Genomic DNA, 6,883 nt, shown 5'->3' on the forward strand with positions numbered 1-6,883 from the left:
TTTCAACACCATTTAAAATGAGATTTTATTTATTCAGCAAAAATCCACGTTCTCACTCTTCCACCTCAACCTCAGCATCCAATTAAGAACAAAAGAAAAAACAAAACCCATCCCATACAGACAGTGGATCAAAACAAATGTCCACACTGGCCATGGTCAACATTTTTGGGCCTCATTCTGCATGGAGTCCTTTACCTCTCTGTAAGGAAGAGGGCAGCCTTTTGGTCCTTAGTCCTCAAGAACCATGGCTAGTCATTACAATGATCCCTGGTCCTATGGCAGCTTTCAAAATTGACTCCACCATAGTATTATCTCTGTCTCAGTTGTCCTCCTGGTTCTGCTCACTTCCCTTTGCATCTGTTCAGACCTGACTTCCCAAATTTCTTCTCCTCCCTCATTTCTTATAATACAAAAATATCTCATTACATTTCTATGCCATAACTTTGTTCAGCCATTCCCTAATCGATGGCACCCCTCAGATCTTTGTTCTTTGCCACCTCAAAAAAAAAGTTGCTACAAATGTCTTTGTATAGTCTTGGAATCTGTTTTGCTTAGGACTAACCTCTCCCTTACCTACTCTCCAATTCCTTCTCTCCTCTTCTCCCCCTTCTCTCCTATTTCTCTGTTTTTAAAAAACAAACAACCCTTACCTTCTACCTTAGTATCAGTTCCAAGACAGACGAGCAGCAAGGGCAATCAGGGTTAAATGACTTGCTCAGGGATATAGTTAGGAAATGGCTGAGGCCCGAATGAACCCAGGCGCTCTGTCTACTGTGCCACCTCACTACCTCCCAACACCATTTTTAAAGACAGGAAGGGTTGTGATTCCCACCTCCTCATAGAGATCCTAAGGAGACAGACGAGATGTAGGCGATTGGGGCAAAGGGTTTGGAAGGACCCAGGTTGAAGCCACAAACAAACACTGTCATTAGGCAGAGAGAAAGCTCTGACTCCTGGTCTTCGCTATGATTCCTCACTCACGTGCCTTCATTTAAACCAGAGGATCGACTGGTGGAAGGCACAGACAGGCATGATTCCTGCAGAAATAAGATCAGGGAGCGGGGACATTAGGGACCTGCAAGTTTAATCTGTTGACAATGCACCCTAGCCACAACCAAAATTCACTGTTCTCCTCCCTGAAGGAGTCCCTAGCAGTGTGCCCAACAGTCTGTTTCCAGTCAGAAGATCTCTGGAGAGGAGAGGCTGGCCACCCTCTAGAGGCAGTCCCTTCCACTTTGGATACCTACTGAGGTCCCAAGCCAACTCTCATACTCCAGTCTCCAGCAAGCCCAGGTTCTTGGACAGAATGATGGCTCCACCTCAAAAGGGGACCCACCTTTTTTGGCTTCAGAGTCTTTGTTCCAAGATGTCTCCTGGGCATGGCCTGAGAGGATGGAGTGGATAATTCATTCCCATTCTGTCCTTAGTGTGGGAGAGGCCCTGGGCTCTCTGAGTCTGAGCAGGAGAACTCAGATAACTGGCTAGATGAGGACGGTGGTGAGTCCAGGCCCAGTAATGGACACTGAATGCCTGAGGTTAGCCTACCCAGGCGTCAAATTGCTTGGTACCAGCACAGCTACAACAGCAGCGATCCTCAAAGACAACAGACTATATCATACTAGAGCAATATGTGTTGGGGAAGGATAAGCAGAAACTCTTCCAGCTTGGGTCCTTGGGATCTGCAATCAATGACAGACCACTTTATCACACTCTACCCTTTTTTCCTGTCTTTCCAGAAATCTGGCTGTTCCTGAGGTTCACTTCCTGAAAAGTTAATGCTTTTCTCCCCCTTTTCCTTGGTTCTATACATCTTTTCTTGAACAATTTATGTGACTTTACAGAATACTGTTTTGTCCCAGAATTTGCATTTAGGTTAAAAACTGTTTGATACTGATTAAGAAAGGGGCCAATGCTGCCCTTTGATCCAGTCATACCACTGCTGGGTTTGTACCCCAAAGAGATAATAGGGAAAATATGTGTATAAAAATATTCTTAGCTGAGCTCTTGGTGGTAGCAAAAAAAAACCCCTGGAAAATGAGGGAGTGTCCATCAATTGGGGAATGGCTGCACAAATTGTGGTATCTGATGGTGATGGAACACTATTGTGCTCAAAGGAATAATAAAGTGGAGGAATTACATGCGAACTGGAAAGACTTCCAGGTTTGATGCAGAGTGACAGGAGCAGAATCGAGAGAGCATTATACACAAAGATGGATACATTGTGGTACAGATTTATAAGATGTATCAGATTTTTCTACTAGCAGCAATGCAATGATCCAGGACTGGATTCTGAGGGACTTATGGGAAAGAACACTATCCACACCCAGAGAAAGAACTGTGGGAGCAGAAATGCAGAAGAAAAACATGTGATCAATCATGTGGTTTGATGGGGGTATAATTGGGGATGTAGACTCTAAATGATCACCCCAGTGCAAATATTAATAATATGGAAATGGGTTTTGAACGATGATACATGTAAAACCCAGTGGAATTGCTCATTGCCTCTAAAAGGGGGAGGGAGGAGGGAAGGGAAAGAACATGAATCATGTAACCATGGGAAAATGTTTAATTAAATGAAAAAATTTTTAGAGGGGGGGCCCAATAGGTGGAACAGATTGTACATAAAATATATAGAAGCAAACAAGCCCCATGGCCTGATGTTTGATAAATGTAAAGTCATCCTCCCTATTCAACTAAAACTACCTGATAGCAATCTGGAAAAGTTTAGAGCAACACTTCACACCATATACCCATGATGGCGAATCTATGGCATGGGTGCCAAAAAGAGCATGTAAAGCCCTCTCTGAGGGCATACCTACAGTTGCTGCCAAGCCAGAGGGACTTGGAATGGAGCTGGTCCCCTTCCTCTCCCCATGTGTCTGAGGCCATGCTTCACTTCCCCCACCCATCTGCCCACTAGCCCAATGGGAGCCCTTCCTCCTTCCCCTGTCTGCAGCATGAGGGTACAATTTGGGCACTTGGGTGTCCAAAAAGGTTCACCATCACTTTATATACCAAGATGAAATCCAAACAGGGATACAACTTGGAGACAACAGGTCATGTCAGAAACAAATCAGAGGAACAAGGAAGAATCTACCTTCCACAATTGTGGATTAGGGTAGTGTTTAAGACCAAATAGGATGGGAAGTAGCATAGGAGATAAAATGAACAATTCTGATTACACAAACTGGAAAGCTTTTACAGAAATTAAAACCAATTAAAAAGCAAATAGTTAACTGGGAAGAAAAGATCTTCATAGCAAAATTTCTTTGAGGTCTCATATCCAAGATGTATAAGACACTGATTCAAAAATTTAAGAACAAGAGCCATTCCTCAGTACCTAAATATTCAAAGGATATACACAGGCAGTTTTCAAAGGAAAAAATTAGAGCCATCAACAACTATATGAAACATTTCTCCAAACCACTGATAATTAGAGAAATGAAAGATCAATTCTGAGGTTCTACTTGACTCTTGTTAGATTGGCAAAGTTGACCCCCACCCCAAAAAAGGAAAAATAACAAGTGCAGGAGGGGCAAAACATTTACATTGAGGCACTGTTAGTCCAGCCAGTCTGGAAAGCCATTTGGAATGATGCCCATAAAGTTACCTAATGGTATATAAACTGAACCAATCTTGCCAGTCATACAAGGCCTCTGCTCCAAAGAGATCACAGAAAAATGAAAAGGATTCCATATCTACCAAAGTATTAACAATAGGTTTTATAGTAACAGAGAACCGGAAACTAAAGGGATGCCTGCCAATTGAGGAAAGGCTGGATTAGTTCTGCATGTGAATAAAAAATAATATTATTCTATAAGAAATTATAAAAGAACAGCTTCACAGGACCCTGGAAAGACTAATATGGAGGGATGTAATAGAAGTGAGCAAAACCAGGAAAAGAATGAAGACAACACCAACACTATTGTAAAAGACAAATCTTCAGGAAGACCTGAGGACTCTGAGCAACCCAATGACTACCTAGGAATCCAGAGGATGGGGCATACTCCTTGCCTGCCTGCTTGCTAACAAAGGAATGAAAGACTTGAGACTCAGAGTTAACATCTACATTTCTAGACAGTCAACATGGGAATGTGTTTTGCTTGATTATATATATTCATTACAGGAATTTGGGTTTTCTTTTTGGTTGTTGTTTGTTTTTCCCAAAAGGGGAGAGGAGTGGAAGGAACACTAAGGAGAAGGCAGCCAAAAAAGAAAAGGCACTCATATTTTTAAATGTACAGAAGAAACCAAAGGAAAGGCCAGAAAGAGTACCAGACAAACGACCTTTTTTTGCAGAACTGGATGGTTTTTGCATACAGCTCTGAAGGTTACATATTTAATTAAAAAACAAACAAACAAGGAAACAAAACTGAACAGAACAGAGGTTCAGTTTCATGTGCGTTCCTTTTTTTTCTATTTTCCTATTCCTATGATAATACCCAGCTTATTTGGTGTTAAGGTAAGAATTTTAAAAAATTATTTAAAACAAATGTTTAATCAAGGAGGTAAAGTAGCAACCGAGTCAACAACAATAAAGAAGACGCAGAAAGCTGTCAAAGAAATCATCTGATGGAGTTAATTCTGAGTGGGAGAGACTGATGGCCTTTAGCATCAAATTTCTTTCACTCTTCAAAAAATAAACATAAAATAAGGTAAAAAACATTGCATAAAGCACCTTTGTGGGCATCTTTGGCCAATGAACTGCCAACACTAAATGTAATATCCTGATATAATGTCCCATAACTGCACATTTTGTTGTGGTTGTAGATATTCTCTCCAAGTGTTGTCAGCGACCTAACTCTGTAAACTGGGTCAGGGGGCCAGTAAACATGATCAAAGGGCCCTGCCCTGCCCACTGCCAAACAACTAGCGCTAGGCTTCACTGTTCAAAGGGAAGGGGGTTTTTTTGGGTGGGGAGTAGAAAGGGAGTGGGGGGAGAGAATATGATACTAAATGGGAAAAAAGAGAAAGAGAAGGGCATTAAAGAAACATGGAAAATGGAGATAAGACCAGGAAAGGAGCCAGAAGCGAGGGAAGGCTGCTGCAGGAATATCATATTTAACATTCACTTAAAGACCCCGGACTGTATGTAGTAAGGAGAATTATGGTTTCACATACAATCTGCTCTTCCTGTCATTATTTCGTGTGCGGAAATGCCCATGTTTGTTGATTTTTAAGTTCATAATTTTAAAATACTCAATATTCAGCTCAAAAGCAACATCCCCAGTGCAGCTCAGAGCAGCCTGTCTCATTCCTCCCATGAGCATGTTGGCACCAAGGGGCAGCCTAGGAAGGCCAGGCCTGGGAGGGGTGGCTACCTGCATCACTGGAGGGAATGCCAGCAATGAGGAGATTCTACCACAGGGGCACATAGACTAGGGTCCTGCTTCTCAGCCTATTCTCAGGGAGTCCCTGGCTGCTATTTCCTTTGCTTGGTTTCTATTGGGGTCCCTCCTAGTATTGCAGAGCTTGGTTTAGGGGTTCATGATGCCTAACAGGACACAGCTAAATGGTCCTTGCAGCTGAGACTCTGGGCAGGGAGGCCCTTTCCAGGCTGGTTCTCAGGAGACCCCCACAAATCCCTTAGTTAGAGCCTTGAAAGGGTTTGTGAAGAGCCTCGTGAATGGGGCAGCTGCAGGAAGGCCGTCGTCCCCCTCCTACCCAGGGGTCTCACCCTTAGCAAAGGAACCAGTCACACAGACAGGGAGTTAGGATGCACTGCAGGTAACAAATATTTGCTGACTGAAGGCAAGAAACAAGCATTTCTCAGGTGCCCCTGGATGCCAGGCCCTGTACTTAAGTCCTATTAAAATGTCTCGTTTAATCCTCAAAGCTCAGCGCGGGCATTATTATTGTCTTGCACATGAGGGAAGCAGAGGGTAAGCGCTTGCCCAGGGTACCACAGCTGTGAAATGCCGGACATTCTCGGCTCCAGGTTCAGTTGTCTGTCTGGTACCCCTCCCCCATAAAGGGTAGCTCTCATTGTGGCAGCCTCCCCCCATCCCCTTTCAGAGCCTCTTCATCTGGGAGAAGATGGCGGTTGGTAGCACCTGGACTGGTATCAGGAGGCCCGAGTTCACCCAGCACCCCAGGCCACCTCTCTGCAGAATGTGGGGGATTGGGCTCCCCGGGACTCCTGAGAGGGAAAAGCAAACTCCTCTCCCATCCAGGAACATGGCCAGGATGGAGGGGAGGACAGGAGCATTTCCCCAGAGAAAGCCCAGGCACCAGGGCGCCTGCTTGGGCCCTGTGGCTCATGGGCAGGCCAAGCTGGTCTTTCCTATTTAGCGTCCTCAGACCCAAGGCCTGATTTCCTGCTGGTTCCTGAGAAATGCTGGAGGACCAAAGAGGGAAATCAAGGCTTGTTGCTGAGGCCCCAGAGAGAGCCCATAATGGCCACCACTGGGGCTGGATCTGTGACACACCAGGCCAGAGAACCCCAGAGCCTGGAGCAGGAAAGATGGGTCAACAGCTCCAAGGAAAAGGAGCCCAGATTTAGGGAAGACTCCGCTTCAGGCCAGGGAACATCAGGCAGCTCCTCCCAGTCCCAGCCGAAAACAAACAAAGAGACTAAACCCAAGGCTAGGGTCAGTCTTGGTGGCTTCCCACAGACAATTCAGGATTTCTCCTCCAAGAACCCACCGATGGCTAACAGCCACACACAATGTAAGAGAGGCTCCATTTAACCTGCCCCAAACTACAAAATGGAAAGCTTCACACCTGGACCCACAGAGACAAACAATTCTCAGCTCCTCCCAAAGAGCTATATGGGCTTCCAAAGGGGAAAAGGCCCTCCTGCCAAGCAAAGTCCCATTGGGCAACCTTCCCTTTCAGGGACCCCCCACATTCCCAGCTCTGCAGACCCATAACACTCACCTCC

This window comes from Monodelphis domestica, chromosome 6, assembly GCF_027887165.1.
Source record: "Monodelphis domestica isolate mMonDom1 chromosome 6, mMonDom1.pri, whole genome shotgun sequence".
In the NCBI taxonomy this organism is placed as follows: domain Eukaryota; kingdom Metazoa; phylum Chordata; class Mammalia; order Didelphimorphia; family Didelphidae; genus Monodelphis; species Monodelphis domestica.